Here is a 17,063-nt window from a genome sequence, read left to right as displayed (position 1 = left end):
TCCGGTCGAGGGCATGTACCTTGGTTGCAGGCACATCCCCAGTAGGGGGTGTGCAGGAGGCAGCTAATCAATGTTTCTCTCTCATCGATGTTTCTAACTCTCTATCCCTCTCCCTTCCTCTCTGTAAAAAATCAATAAAATATATATTTAAAGAAAAAAAGAAGAGCTCACACTCTGGAGCCAGACTTCTGGGTTCAAATTCTACATTTGCCATTTACTAGCTCTAGTAACTTGAGCAAGACACCACCTCTCCTTTGCTGCAGTTTCCCCATTTGTAAAATGGGGATCACAATGCTGCATTACTCACAAGGCTGTTATGATGATTAACTGAATTAACATTTATAAAAGGCTTAGAACAGTGCCTGGCAGGTACAGAAGCATTTAAGCACAATTAAGTATTTACCAGTGACCTGTGATATAATGTATGTCTTCTATATTTTTCTAAGTCAATGAAGGTAATTCTAATGATATGAAGCTTCTGTAAAATGGTACTGAAATGGGTAGGATCTAGTCTCATCTAGGGAAATTGTTTATGCATATTAGGGTATGTTATATTATATATACATGTTTGTATATTAATAATTTTGAACATATTTCAAAGGATCTGAGTAAAAGTCTACATAGCTTCTCAGAGTCTATTCCATTTATGGTAATAGAAATAGTAATTATTATGAAAAAATACAAAAAAATTTGGTTTTAGTAACTAAGCATCAGTTAACTTGTATAATTGTGTTAAGGACATATTATAACTGCAAGAACTGCAATAAAATATGACAGGAAGATAAGAAAGTCTTTTCATTTGATTGCTAGAACAGGTTATGATAATAAATAAGACTTGAATTTTCTTTTATCTATTTAGCCTTCATGAAAAAGGAAATAGGTATTTTTGAAAAGTTAACTAAAACATTCCAATAAGGGTTCTTTCATTAGTTCTCATTTAACTATTAAGATGCTCAAATTATAATTTTTCTCTTTGGACATTTAAAATACAAAGAAGATAAGTATTTAGTTTAAGATCACAAGTATGATATTTTTATTTTTTATCATCCTAGCCAGTGGTGAGATTACTAATCACTACTAGGCCTTCTGGTCAAGCACTGAACTGATTTTAGTTTGTGGATGTTGATCCAAAGTTGCTTATAGAAAGTCATTCTAACTCAAGCTGTTGAGCTTAGGCCTCTGTGGAAAAAGACATAGTGTAGGCTTCATGTGGGTGGCAATAAAATTGGAAAGGTACATAAAATTGGCCCAAACATGCTGAAATCATTTTTTGTACTTCTTAAGACTCCAATTTGTGTCAGTGAACTTGGTAAATTATCTCTAAAAGCTTCCTCCCTTCTGTGTGTGTGTGTGTGTGTGTGTGTGTGTGTGTGTGTATGTGTATGTATGCGTGTGTTGTTGTGGAAGAAGAGTTTGGTGGAAACTGTGGGAGAGGAAGATAATTAGAAAAGTTTTAAATAGATAAAATGAGGGTACATACTAGGTCATTGGAGTCAAGAGGTACATCAGCCTGAAAAGTCTGAAATCATTTTCATAGACCAAATAGGCTATGATTCTTACTTCTAAGTGAAACAGTCACTTTAATAACAGAATTATTCAGCATTAGCCTTATCTTTCTGAAGCAATAAGTTCATGAAAAAGAAACTTGGTTTTATAGCTAGTAGGGAGCTGTGGCAGATTCTTGGGTAGGGTAAAGATCGCTACTTTCATTTTCTTTCTTTGTTCCTCCTCTGTTGAACCCTGAGCCAATCACTTTTCCCAGGCTACCTGGGAAGGTAGAGTGAAAGGAATACACAGGGCAGACGAGACATGGAGGAAAGAACTGTGAGAGGAGAGATGGCTCCTTCACATGACAAAGAGGATGAGAAAGGCCATCTTCTGGCAAAAGACCCCCCTGTTCTCCAGAGGGCAAAGCCCAGAATGGCACAGGAGAAGAGCTGTTCTTCAGGGAAGAGTTCCTGGCATAACCAATGAGGAGGCTCCCAAACACATTCCCAACCCCAGCCCCAGAGCCAACCACTTGGACTATGGCAGTCCCAGTCCCAATCAATAACTTGGCTGTTGTGTCAATGTCCCTTGAAATGGCTCTGGTTTGGAAACTGCTGCTAGGGTAGGTCAAGGCACATGGGGCTGCCAAGCTGGGAAGTGCTCATCAGTTAGTGTCTCTCGTCAGTCACCTCAGTCCCACTGCACCTTTCGGTTTCCTGAAGATTTGGTTCACCTCCCTGAGGTGAAACTGTTGTTTTCATTGTTTTTTTTTTTAATAAGAAAAAAATCTTTGCAAACACCTATATTGCATCACAGAAAAATGTTGAATATTGGAGTCTTGAGGTTCGGAGGAACTTTTAAAGACTATCTAGTCCTACTACCTATCTTATACTTGAATTAGTTTTGCAAAAGTCTTGCCAAGAGCTCCAACATCTGAAGAGAGTGGTCAGTAGCTTCCAAGCTGAGCCCTTCCATCCTGGGAGAATGGTGACACTGGGATACTCTTACAGAATCTACTTCTGCTGGGTTGAGCCCTCTATTAATTTGTCCTTCTTGTAACTATTGGAGTCAAACAACACATCCAATTATTTTTCCCATTAAAGCCCTTAGGATATTTGAACATGATTATCAGATTTCCTGATTCCCTCAAAAATGTCTTAGCTGTCAGTGATTTGAGTGTTTGTACATCTCAGGTCACTCCTGACTGTACTCAGTTTGTCCATTCTTATCCTGCAGTAAGTCAAGTGTGGTCTGGGCTGCAGAGACAAGTGGCACTTTTGTTTCTTTTCATATAGATTCTCTTCTCCTCTCCCTTCTCCCCTTCTTTCTTCTTACCCCCCGCTTCCCACTCTTGGTTTCCTGTCCCACTGATTCTGTACTACCATTATTCATTCACTCATTCATTCATTCATTCATTAATTCATTCATTCAATAACCATTCCCTTTTCTGTTGGTTCATATTAACCTTTCTATAGACTAAAATCTCTAAGCTGTAGTTGCATGGATTACTACTAACCATTGCTGCTATTCATTCTGTACAAAACAACTGTCCTTTTGGATTTAATCATCTTGTTTTAAATTTATTTATATTATTTTTCATCTTATTAGATTTATCCATTGTTTCTAATGTGTCAGCTTCTTTTTCAACCCTGATTTAGTCAACCAATATGGTCACTCTCCCTCCTACAAATTTTATAATGTCCTTTCTATATTTTCATTCAGGACATTGAGTAAAATGTTGAAGCAAATGGAACCCAGGAAAGAATCCTTCCATGATACTCTAAACCTAGAACCAGGTTGATGTTACTCCATTAATTAGCACCCTCTGGGTATAGCTGTTGAAACTGGTTGTTACTACTTTCCTTACTATTCATGCACTCAGCTCTGCTTACCTCATTTTCTCCATTGAGATAGGTTGAAAGATATGCTAAAGGTCTCTCTAAAGATGATGTGTGTGCTAGGCCTCTACATTTTCTATAATCCTAAGAATTCTACCAAAGAAGGAGGTGCAATTCGACTGTTATTCTTTCCTCCTGAAATTGCTGTGTTGTCCTCTCTTTAGTATATTTCTTCTAAAGCAAGCACCACCCTTTGATTCCCTAACAGACACTTAAGACTGAATGAAGAATATTTGGGAAAAAGCTGACATTCAGATAATTATTAGTAATAATAATGGCGTTTTATGGGAATATAAAACATAATATCAAAATGCTTTGACATATCAAGTGAAATCCACTACTTTCTAATCAGCGGAGGACTTGAAATAATTGATGTTTTTGTTAAAACAAATCAGAATCTCCAAACTACTGCTAATGCTTATTTCTTAAGGTTTTTCTTTTGTCTTCCAAGGACTGAAAATATTTAAAGCCATCTGATATACCGATGTCATGAAACTTTAGGAAGTTTATACACATTTTGATCAAAATAGATAAGGTGCATAAATATTCTCTCAGTCCTAGCTCATGTGGCTCAGTTAGTTGGAGTGCGCTGAAGGGCCGTGAGTTTGATTTCTGGTCAGGGCACATACCCAGGTTTCAGGTTCTATCCCCTGAGGGGCGTGTGTGGGAGGCAACTTGATTGATGTTTCCCTCTCACATTGATGTTCCTCTCTCCCTCTCCCTCTCCTTTCCTCTCCCTCTAATATCAATAAAACATATCCTCAGGTGAAGAATTAAAAAAAAAAGAATCTCTCAATAAAGGTAAACCCTTGTGGAAAGTGTATGCAAATGAGTCAGTTGGATATTACCTCGGTGGATGAAACTGAAGAATTACAAGATTAGTATTTGTCTTCTTATGTGGAAAATAGGGATTGCATTCATGGTGCAACTAAATCTTTTAAGACAGGTCAGTTAAAAAATACTATTCTCTAATGTAAAAACGAGAATCAGTTTTCTTGAAAGATATTGCTACTTCCTCCTCACTTAAATTGATAAATATTCTCTATGACCAGCGTGACTGTGTCTGAAATGTCCATATTCAACTGACTGAATTTTACATTAAACTATATTCTACATGTGTATTTAAATTATGTAGACATTTTTGTTGTGTTTCACGATATCCCGTATTTCCTATTCTGTAATTAGAAATATGAACATTTAAGAACACCACAGTTTTTGAAAAGTATTCTGGTAAATATTGAATATAAAACTATTGAAAGGAATTTAATATGAGCCAGGATCAAAAGAGTTTCCGAAGGTACAAAGAATATTTTTGGAAATATAGGTTTCATTGATTGTGGTGTGTGTGTGTGTGTGTGTTTCCAATACAGTAAGAAAATGAGGAAATTATTCATGCTCATGTACTTTTCAGTTTTATTATGGTTACAGTGGTTCATCACTATTTGGACCTTATGGAATACCCTTATAATCACTGACTTATACATCTTATCTTTGCCATTTTGATTGAGACCTAACTAGAAAATGGATAGCTGTTAGTGATCCTGTTCATTAAAGGAGGGACTTGGAAGTCTCAAGATAGAAACAAGTTAAAATGAAATTTTTGTAGTTGAAAATTTGCAAATACAGCTATGATTTTAATTCAACACGTCCTTAGATATTTATATTCCTTGAAATTTCCGGTGCTAAAGTTGATATTACTTTATTTTCTTGTTATAACCAATTCATGTGTATGGTGACTACCAGAGGCCAATTATTGAAGTGATTGAAAATTCTGAATTTCCAAGTAAAAATGTCCTAAAATATTGCCCTGTTCTATGTTGTAGTAGAAAACATGTGCATTTGCTATGTGTGAGAGCATTAGTAAAAGGTTGAGGGAGGTCATATGCCACTCTTGCCTTAATACAATTCCCAGAGTGAAAGGAAATTATAATTGCTAAAATTTATAGAATAATCAGATTATACAAAATCAGCTTTTTATGTTTTGCAATACTTTACAAACTACAATTTAAATATCAAGATGGAAAATAAAAACCTACTATACCCAAGTCCTGGTAAGGAGTGAGACTTCTACCATTCTCTGTTCTCCCTCAAAAGTAAACCATGTTTTGCTTTCCTTAAAGGCATGCCCCGGTACTCCTCAGATCTTAGAATTGGAATTGATGTTAAATAGGAAAAACTATCTTGGTCTGACACCTTCCTGCTGACTGTACTACACTCCCCTGTGATCTGATGGCTCTAACAACAGACTGATTTGTTCTCATCATGTGGGTCTCTGCATTCAGTAGGAAAGACCTTTTCCAAGTTTAGATGGTGAATGAGATCAAATAAAGTGGAAATACTTTTGTTTCATTAACAGCCTGTGGAATTATATGGTGATCATGATATTGAACTCTGTTAATAGTTCTAAGGATGGGGCTTCCAACCTGGGGCTCTCTCAGCCTCGATACATCTGCACGTTGAGTCCCTCTTGCAGCTAGTGTTTTTCAACCAGAGCTGCACTTCACAATAAGCTGGGAAGGAAGGCCACGTTCGCATCTCTACCGACTGTATTTTCCCAGTTCCAGGATGCAGATTTCTTGACACTTCCTCATTTCTGAAACCTGAATTACTTTCCATTACTTTAAGCATGGAATAGTTGCAGAATTTTCTTTCTTCCGGGTACATAAAATAATGGTGCGTCTTATAACCGATGACATCTTAGAATCAATGAATTATGGACGGTATTGGAATCTCTGAGGGGGAGGGTGGCTCTTTGTATGAATTTTGCAAAAGCTCTCCAGGTGAGTCTGATGCACACTGCTGGTTACACACACTTTAAACTAGCTGTTGGCTTATGTCTCTAATGAACAGCAATAATAAACTGATCACTGCCCTGCATTGACTTTTCTCCTGCCAGGAGCTGGACTAAGCAGCTTTCCATATTTTTACCTCATGTGATACTTACAACAAATCTATTGGTTAATTATTATTACCTCCACTATGTGGATTAAGAAATTGAGGCTTGGAAAGATGGAGTAACCTGCCCGAGGATGCATGGATTTTTAGAGGAAGAGCCAGGATATGAAGCCAGGTGGGTTTGACTCCAAAGCTCTCACCACTACATTATATGGCAGTGGGTCTTCAAGTGTGGTCTGCAGACCAGCAGTATCAGCAACCCCTAGGGACATATTAGAAATGCAGGTTTTAGGGCCCACCCCAGACCTGTGGAAGGAGAACTGAGAGCAGGGCTCGGTGAGGTGTTTTAACAAGCACTCTAGGTTATTCTGATGTAACCTAAAGTTTGACAACCACTGTTATATAGCATAGAAGTCTCCTCCACTAGGTATAGGAGGCATTACTATTAAAGATAGGGCCTAATAAAGTTTATTGGATAGCTGGCTGGCTCATACTGTAATCCTGAAATAATGCCATATTTGCAAGGTTGACTAAGCTTTTAGTTGCTTAATAACAAATAAAATTGCATTTGCTCAAATGTGCTTTAATTATAGTTCCCAGTGGGCAGAACTATGGTAACAAAATACAGTAGGCTCTAACGTTATTTGCATAATGAGCATAGTCAAAGCATTTAATACAAATGAATTACAATTCCCCATGTAAAATGATAAAGCTCTAGATGAAGCCTTTCTTTGGTCTGACATCCTCTTGTCCTCAATCTTAATCTAATCCTATTATTTTCTTTCTCCAAAAATACCAACTACAGTATCTTTATCCCTGGACCAAAGGACGAACAGACAAGATCCTGTCTTGTATTATTCTGGGTTGATAAATTGGTTAACTCAATCATTTGTAGTGCAGATAGAAATAAACAGTTTCTGAACAAAAGCTGATTAAAGAATTTAGCTGGGAAAAAAACCCCACAAAGAACTTGCTTGCTCAGTGAAAAAAAATTGATTGACATTAAGGAATTAAGCATCCCAATAGGATAAATAAATTTGATTCTAAGAAGAAAAGGCAGTTTAAAAAGCAATATACCAAAGCAACAAAGTACAGAGATGCCTGGTGAATATGATTATGTCTACCCAACATCAATCAGTACAACTACTTGAAAAGCATGATATTCAAATAGTAATTTTTTAGCTCTGCACGATGCAAAATAAGCAATTTTGATTTTTCTTTTACCACTAAGTTGACTGATTCTTGAATGCATTATTTGACCCACACTACGGTATTTTCCATTGCATTTTCCAGATGACTGAACTAAGTAGATGTCTTATTGTTGTTTTTGAATAGACATGTATGGGGATGAAGATAGTGATAATTGGAAAACAGGAACACATAGCCTTTGGGACATGGGAGTGGAGATTTTAGAAGCATGAGCAGTCCTCAGCCTAGAAGACCTGGTATTGGGCTGCAGTGATCTGCAGGCCTTGTCTCCATGTCTGTGGGCTTGTACTACACACTTCTTAGCACAGACTGGGCAAAAGGGTGTACGGCCTTGTTTCAAATCCTGAGATGCTCTCCTTTTTATATGTTTCTAACTTTTCTCTGACTTGTGACTTGAATCTCAAAATGGGCCCCGATTTATATCTAAGAGATGTTTCCTTTTGAGTCTTTCTGCCTTAAGTGAAATCTCTGGACTTCTGTTCTATATACCCTGATCCTGTGGCTGCCTGTGCCCCTGCCTAGCTTGGACTTCAGTATTGGGAGCCCAGACCACTTGTTCCAGCCTTGAACCTTGTTTTCAACATACTCTTTGGACTGCCTCTTGGAAATTAGCTTCTTTACAGATGTATGGGGAGGGGGAGCTGGTTAAATAGACTTGCCTGCTTGTTATGTTGGGCATCTCTATAGACATAATCATTGCTTTTGGTTTCCAAGTGTGGCTTTTGCATAGCCTTGCAATAGCAGTCAGCCAATCTAAGCAATTTGTCATTCTTATAATGAAGATACAGCATGGTAAATGGTTTTGGAAGTTATTGCAATAAACTTGATAGAGTTGGAAGAATAGATTATGACTGACATTATGCTTCGTTGACTATGATTTAATGGCTTCACTTCTTTTTTTTTTCAGTTCTAGAGCATTTGCATACTTCTGAGTTGTCTAGTAGGTAAATCTTATACAATGCATACCATGATGATAACATCAAAACAGGTAGTTTCTCCAAGACCAATATATGTCTACTACATAAGACATTTTAATAAACTAAAGCCATAAAACATATTTACATCTGCATATGTACCCCATGCATATATAGGCACACACTTAACTGTGCATGAATATTTATATAGTCACACACATGAATTGAGATTTATTATGAGTGCTGAATATGGAATTATAAAGTCATGGAAGCTTAAGGCAGTTTCCTGAAGACCTACATTTGCTTGATTATTATTTATTAGTTTAAACTTAACCAATTGCATGTTAATAGTACTGTTCTCTTTGAAGAGATGACTATTATTTCAAAGCTTATTAGGACTGTATTTAAATTTTGGACCTACTTAAGACTTGCCGATTAGATTAAAGCAATAATATATGAAATAGTGTACATGTGTAAACATGAAGGCTGCTTTCTGTTTTAGTTGATTGTTCATTTTAAAGATGCTTTTAGGCATTTTTAGGGATGCATTCATTTTTGGGAGCAAAAGGAGGAGCTGCTTTTCTAGAAAGACAAAAGTGAAGTGTCAAGGCCCATGTAATGCTCCTGATCTTGATGTATTTCCCCCTGCCCCCCAGGGAGGGTAGATTGAAGAAGTTGGCTGATAACCTTAGTTTGTGGAGTTCTTATTCTGTTATAAGTTACTCTTTCGTATATATGAAACCCACCTCCCTCATCATCCAATGTAAAATATGTTTATGGCCCAAGCATTCTGTGTCTCAGGATGAATGACTCCAACAGCAGATGTATTGTGAGGGAGTCTCATGGGGCAGGGCTTTCCTATCTAAGTTACTATGTTTTATGCCCTGGGGAGACCAGGATGGTACACTGGGCACTAAGAGTGACATTAAAACATTACAATGCTGCCAAGGCTTGTGTGGCTCAGTTGGTTGAGCATCACTCCGTGAACCTAGAGGTTGCCTGTTCCATTTCAGATCAGGGTACATGCCAGGATGTGAGCTTGATCCCCAGTAGGTGGCATGCAGGAGGCAGCCAGTTGATGTTTCACTCACTTGCCCTCTCCCTAAAATCAATAAAAAAATATTTAAAACAACATAAAACATCAATAAACATTACAGTGCAAACCCAGCAGCTCTAGTCTGTGAACAATGGGTGCTTTTCCTTTCTCTCCCACCCTTGTCCCTGTCTTTCGTCTTTTAAAGCAGGTCAGATCCACACTGGTTTCCCGAAGGCAATTCTATTTATCATTGACTTATTTGTTCTGACTATCTGGGGGGAGAGGCTTGGACAGCACATTATTTCTGTTGGCTTCAATTATCTTTGTTTCACTTAGGAAGATACCTTTAGTAAATCACAAGTTTTCTGGCTGGGTCATCTGACCAGTACAACAGTATTTAAAATTATTTTGCTATTAGAACAAAACACATTCACTCCTTAAACCCTCAGTGTAGAAATCATGATATATATGTATATTTCTCTCTTTCAAGGGGAGGTGATCATATTTTTTGGTAGGAAAATTTCTAGTGCACAAGCAGACAACTTTCCTTGTTTCCCTTTCCTTTTAAGGTGAACTAATCACAATTTTAAGAAATCTCTGTACACCCTTATTTAGTGCATAAATCTTTAATTTTATTCTTGTGGGAATGTATTTTGGCTCTTGCTTTGGCTCCGGGGAGTGCCATTTTCTCTGTTTTATTCTAACTTGAATAATTATTTTTGAGTACTTACTACGTGCCACTCTTTGTCATGGAGACTTGAGATAGGAAGATGAAAAGACATGAAGCTCCCAATATTGCAAGAAAAAGTTCACTGTCTTGTGCCTATTTGTGCATAGGAATAAGTATAAGAAGCTTGTCTACAGTGTCCCAGGTGACACAGAGGGAGGAGTCCTGGGGAATAGTCAGGGAGTGCGTCAGGAAGGAGGAACATTCTGAGCTCATTCCTTATCCAATAAGGGAATTAAGGATACGTTAGTCAGAAAAAAGAAACTTTAGGGAGGGCTTAGGAGGCATGTTCTTATTTTATAACTAATAAGATATATGGCAGAAAACTTTCTCAATAATTTATCAAACTAAAAAGCATATTTGACAGTGGGAGGACAGATTTAAGAGAATTTTTGCTCATCTCACAAAAAGATATAAACTGGGAATATGTCTGAATTGCTGTGCTTTTCTTTAAAAATATGATTGAATAACTTCGATAATGTTTTAATAATACAGTGCAGTAAACTTACAGAGATAAAGGAAGCTTCACAAGAGGAGAGGGAAAATGGCAACTGAATAGGCAGACCTGTTGTGCACCTCCTGCCAGGGCCAGACTGGAAATACAACTAAATTGGAGAACATTCACCTGGAATTACCAACTGAGGCCCAACTGAGGAGGAGACATATATCAAGGGAGGACAGAAAACACCCGGAGACCAGTGGGAAGGCCGAGGTCATGAGAGGAGCTGTCCCAGCTCCCAGGGGCGGCAGGCAGGCAGACTGAGAGAGGGGTGAGCTCTGGGCTACAGAAGGGTCTGCTCCCTCAGAAGATAGAGGCCTGAAACCCTGGCTGGGATCCACAGTCCTGAGCACCAGAGCCGAGACCCACAGTCCATGGAGAATTCAGCTGTGAAAGGTGATAGGGTTGCTGGCTGCAGTGGAGCCTGGAGCCTGTAGACCAGATCCAAGTGGAGAGAAAGCTGCACTTTTGTGTGTGTGTGTGTGTGTGTGTGTGTGTGTGTGTGTGTGTGTTTGAACTTTTTCTTCTAAACCAGAGCACAGATTTAATTTGTAGCTACTTACCTGAGGCTTTGGTGCAGAGAGGGAGGCATGTACCTGAGGTGCCTAAAGAGAAGCTGGGATTGGAAGCATTGCAGGGAGACATGTATGCCCCCACACCTAAATGGCCATTTATCTGAACTCAAAACTACTCTATCCAGCAAGGCTATCATTCAAAATTGAAGGTGAAATAAAGAGCTATGCAGACAAAAGAAAAAAAGAAGGCTAAAAAAATTTATTACCACCAAACCAGTACTGCAAGAAATGCTAAAGGGACTAGTGTAAGGAGAAGAAATAGAGAGAAAGAGAACACAGGCATAAAGAGTAAGAATGGCAACAAATAAGTACCTGTCAATTATAACATCTATAATAATAAAAGTGTAATTTGCTAATTAGACCGGACAGCCAAATGACCTTCCGAAAATCATTCCAGATGTCCTTTGAGACAAAGCCGCAGCGGTGGAGGCCAAGGCAGAGCTGGTTAGGGGCAATGAGGCAGACAGGCAAGAGGTTAGGATCCAGTGGTCCCAAATTGTGAGAGGGTGCAGGCCGGGCTGAGGGACACGACCCCCCCCCCCCCCCCCCCCCGCGCACGAATTTCGTGCACCGAGCCTCTAGTGCAGTGATGGTGAACCTTTTGAGCTCGGCGTGTCAGCATTTTGAAAAACCCTAACTTAACTCTGGTGCCGTGTCACATATAGAAATTTTTTGATATTTGCAACCATAGTAAAACAAACTTATATTTTTGATATTTATTTTATATATTTAAATGCCATTTAACAAAGAAAAATCAACCAAAAAAATGAGTTCTCGTGTCACCTCTGACACGCATGTCATAGGTTCGCCATCACTGCTCTAATGAAATATAAATGGCTTAAATGTTCCAATCAAAAGACATAGAATAGCTGAATGGATAAGAAAACATGACCCATATGTATGCTGTTTATAAGATATTCACCTCAGAACAAAAGACACACAGAATAAAAGTAATGAGATGGAAAAGTTTCCTAGGCAAATGGAAAAAAAAAGAAAAAAAGCTGGGTAGCAATACTCATATCTGAAAAACTAGACTTCATCGTGCAGGCCATAATAAGAGACAGTGAATGCCACTTCATAACACTAAAAGAAATTGATGCAACAAGAGGATATAACTCTGGTAAAGATATATGTACCCAGTACTGGAAAATACTTCTTGCCCTGACTGGTTTGGCTCAGTGGATAGAGCGTCAGCCTGTGGACTGAAGGGTCCCAGGTTTGATTCCAGTCAAGGGCATGTGCCTTGGTTGTGGGCACATCCCCAGTAGGGAGTGTGCAGAGGCAGCTGATTGATGTTTCTTTCTCATTGATGTTTCTGGCTCTCTATCCCTCTCCCTTCCTCTCTGTAGAAAATCAATAATATATACATATATTTTTTTAAAACAAAAATACCCACAAAACTTCTTGAGGATTTTAAGGGAGAGATTGACAGTGATACAATAATAGTAGGGGACGTTAACACCCCACTGACATCATGGGATAGATCTTCCGGACAAAAAATCAACAAGGAAACTGATCCTAAATGACACACTGGGTCAGATGGAATTAATTCACATTGACAAAACATCTTACCTCAGAGTTACAGAATATACATTCTTCTCAAGTGCACATTGGATATATTAAAAGATATACCACATGTTAGGACACAAACTAAATTTCTACAAGTTCAAGAAGATTGAAATAATATCTTCTCAGATTATAATGGCATGAAATTAGAAATAAACTACAATAAAAGCACTCAGAAACATTCAAATATATGGAGGCTAAATAGCATGTTATTAAACAATGAATGGGTTAGCAAGGAGATCTAGAAAGAAATAAAAAATATCTTGGGAACAAATATAAATGAACACAAAACAACCCAAAATCTATGGTACACAACGAAAGCAGTCCTGAGAAGGAAGTTCATAGCACTACAAGCCTACCTCAAAATACAAGAAAAACTTCTAATAAACCATATAACCCTACAACTTAAAGAATTAGAAAGAGAACAACAATAAAAGCCCAGAGTAAGTAGAAGGAATAATAAAAATCAGAGTGGAAATAAATGACATAGAGACTAAAAAAATAGTAAAAAATCTATAAAACCAAGAGCTAGTTCCTTGAAAAGACAAACAAGATTGATGAACCTCTAGCCAGACTCATCAAGACACAAAGAGAGAGGATTCAAATAAACAAAATCAGAAACAAGAGATTAAGTAACAGCTGACCCCACAGAAATACAAAAGAAAGTAAAAAAAAAAAATACTATGAACAACTATATCCTAAGAAGCTGGACAACCTGGATGAAATGAACATTTCCTAGAAAAAATGCAACTATCCAAAACTCAATCAGGAAGAATCAGAAAACTTGAATAGGCCAAGATCAACTGATGAAACTGAAGCATAACAAAAAAACTCCCAGCAAACAAAAGCCCTGGTCTGGATGGCTTCACGGGGGAGGTTAACCAAACATTCAAAAATGAACTAATACCTATCCTCCACAAACCATTAAAAAACATCCAAGAGGAAGGAACATTCCCAGCTATTTCTATGAGGCCAGCATTAACCTTTTTCCAAAACCAGATAAAGACATTACAAAGAAAGAGGATTACAGGAAAATATCCCCTGATGAACATAGATGCTAAAGTCCTCAACAAAATATTAGTAAATTGAATCCAGCAATATATTAAAAAGATCATACACCATGACCAAGTAAGATTTATTCCAGGGATACAAGGCTGGTACAATATTCATAAATCAATAGATGGGATACATCACATAAATAAATTGGGAGACAACAATCACATGATCATATCAGGCACAGAAAAACCATTCTACAAAATCCAAAAACCTTTTTTGATAAAAATTCTTAGCGAAGTGGGAATACAGGGATCATACCTTAACATAATAAAGGCTATATATGACAAACCTACAGCCAACATCATATTCAATGGGCAAAAACTAAAACCATTTCTCTTAAGAACAGGAATGAGACAGTGATATCCACTTTAACCACTCTTATTCAACATAGTATTGGAAATCCTAGACACAACAATCAGACAAGCAGAAGAAATAAAACGCATCCAAATTGGAAAGGAGGAAGTAAACCTCTCCTTATTCTCAGGTGACATTTTATTGTACATAGGAAACCTTAAAGACTCCACCAAAAACCCCCCACTAGATTTAATAAATGGATGCATCAATGTAGTAGGATATAAAATTAACTCCCAGAAATTAATGGCATTTTTATACACCAATAATGAACTCTCAGAAAGAGAAACTAAACAAACAATCCCATCTGCAATGAGGCTGAGAACAGGTGCTCTGCACCTACTCTCCACACAGTAGCCACTAGGCACATGTGTCATGAGCACTTAAAGTGTGGCTGGTCGGAACTGAGTGTAAGTGTAAATATATACACCGGGATTTGAAGATTTAATAAAAAATCTAAAATATGTCAATTTTTATGTAATTATGTATTAAGATGATCATATTTCAAATGTTGGGTTAAATACAATTTATTTAATTTATATTAAAACTTTAATGACTTACAAAAATAAAATAAATTTAATTTCACTGTTTGTTTTTACCCTTTTAATGGGGCTACCAGAGAATTTAGAATTACATTGTGACTTGCATCTCGCTGTCTAGAATGGAAGAGACAGCATATTTAATTAACAAAATAAATGCTTGATAAATGCTTTGTAGCAAATGAATTGTTAGTGTTCATGTTTTGTGCAATACCCAGTACAAATGTTCCTCTTTATAGCTATCTATATTTATTTAAAATAATTCAGTCTCAATTAATATTTATTGATTACATGAGTTGTGTAAATTACTATGCTCAGAAAAGAAATAATATTAGTGGTTTAAACAAATAAAACAGGAACTCCTTGGTATCAGATGTGGAAAACTGAAATAGAACTATTGGAGATGAAATAGTCATCTGAACCTGCTGCAAATAAGGAGGAATTGAGAATATAGAATGCTGTTTTTGTCATTACAATTGCATTATAAGGCAAGTAAAAATATTCTTCCGAAAATGGAGTCGATATGGTCTTTTAAAAAAACAGCAAAACCCTATATCATTTACTTTGTTTGCATCCAGAAGAGATGAATAAATTATTTATATAAACATATATGTTTACAAAGGTTGAAAAGTGATCTAAGAAGAGACATTGAGGTCAAAGATGGCTAAGGTTTTCATGAATAGAGAGGTGACTATAGAATTGAACATAAGATGTCTTGATTGAATACTGAGCACAGAACTCAGTTTTAGAGAAGAGTACACAGGAACAATTTGACCTGCAGGGCAAGCTGCTGGGCAGAGAAAATATGTGGGGGGTAGGAGTAAAACATTGCTGAATGGGTTATCATGGAGGGCAAAATTTGCACTAACCACAGGTATTCAAATAAAATGATATTAAGTTTTTGAGCAAGCCCTTATTGAAGGAGATTGATTAAAATTGGAAATTGCTGTGAGTTATTAAGAGACACAGTATCCATAAATCAAGTAAGTTTCATTATATTCTATTCCATTGCCAGCTTTCATTTAAACATAAACAATTGTATGTTCTATGCACAATAGTAGAAATCAAAAGTTTAGACTATATTAACTTATTCTATAGTGTTTGTCTTTTGTTGAAATAGAATGAAATTTTTTTTTGAGCAAGCTTATCAGGTTTCTGATAAGCTTGAAGGAAAATAAATTTCTATTCAGCAAATTCCTGGTGCTATAATCTTGTTTTTGCTTTGCTTCTCAACATTTTGACCTTATGCAGTATGGGGGCATTTTGCAAAGCTGGGCTTTGGCACCCAAGCAGACCTGTTTGACCTTGGCTAAGTCACTTAACCTATCCATGTCTTAATTTGCTAGTTCGTAATACCTACCTTGCAGGGATGTTTGGGGAAGAAATGTAAACTGGATTGCCTAAAACATAGCAAGTTTTTATATAATTACTAGAGGCCCGGTGCACGAATTCGTGCACGGGTGGGTTCCCTCAGGGTGGCCTGCGGAGATTGGGCCCCAGCTTGCACCCCCAGCCTTGCAGCCCTGCAGCCCTGCCTGGCACCACACCTTGGCCTTGTGCCGCCCCCTCTCCTGCTTCACCATCCTGCCTGCAGGGCTATTGATTGGGGCCAGGTCCCCCACCGGCTCCTTCAGAGCCTGGGAGCTGGGTGGTGGCCCCACCCCTACTGCTGGTTACTGTCTGCAGGGCGATTAGGCCCCCACTTGCACCCGCCTTGACCTGGTGCCGCCCGCTCACCTGCTCTACCATCCTGCTGTGGTCCTGCTCTTGTCAGGACCCCACTGCTGCCTACTGCCAGCGCCACATTTCCGGCACCCTCCATGTTCCGCGCCACCCCTTTATATAAACATATATATTAACCCAATCGCTATGTCTACAGTAAATGCTTTACTCCTACCCCCCACCTATTTGCTCTGCCCTGCAGCTTGCCTTGCAGGTCAAATTGTTCCTTTGTACTCTTCTCTAAAACTGAGTTTTGTGCTCAGTATTCAATCAAGACAGCTATGTTCAATTCTATAGTCATCTCTCTATTCATGATGTGGTCAGCACACGTAATAGTGAGCAATCAAACTCCTGGTTGAACTCCCGGTTAAATGACCACCCAAGGGGACAATTTGCATATTAGGCTTTTATTATATAGGATTATTATTATTATAAGAGTTAAAAGCACTCTGAGCTGAACAATTTTTGTATAATCAAAAATTATAACTAAAATTAGTATTTTATATGTGAAGAATATTACTACTACTAGCCCCAGAATTTGGAAGGAGGAGAGAAGAAGAATAGAGGAGAGAGATTGATGAAGGGAGA

At 37.8% G+C, this 17,063-nt stretch overlaps 1 protein-coding gene and 1 pseudogene across 6 annotated transcripts in view; one reads left to right on the top strand and one right to left on the bottom strand.

The window, feature by feature from the left end:
- Window positions 1-17,063, top strand: part of GRM8 (glutamate metabotropic receptor 8) — a 735,586-nt gene that overhangs the window by 265,730 nt on the left and 452,793 nt on the right. The gene's annotated exons all lie outside the window — the stretch shown is intronic.
- On the bottom strand, window positions 1,846-16,575 carry LOC139016633 (uncharacterized; annotated as a pseudogene).

The sequence above is a fragment of the Myotis yumanensis genome, unplaced genomic scaffold, assembly GCF_028538775.1.
Source record: "Myotis yumanensis isolate MYYU_CA2020_CCGP unplaced genomic scaffold, mMyoYum1.0.hap1 SCAF_9, whole genome shotgun sequence".
Lineage (NCBI taxonomy): Eukaryota > Metazoa > Chordata > Mammalia > Chiroptera > Vespertilionidae > Myotis > Myotis yumanensis.
This window is presented reverse-complemented; position numbering and strand designations above follow the sequence as displayed.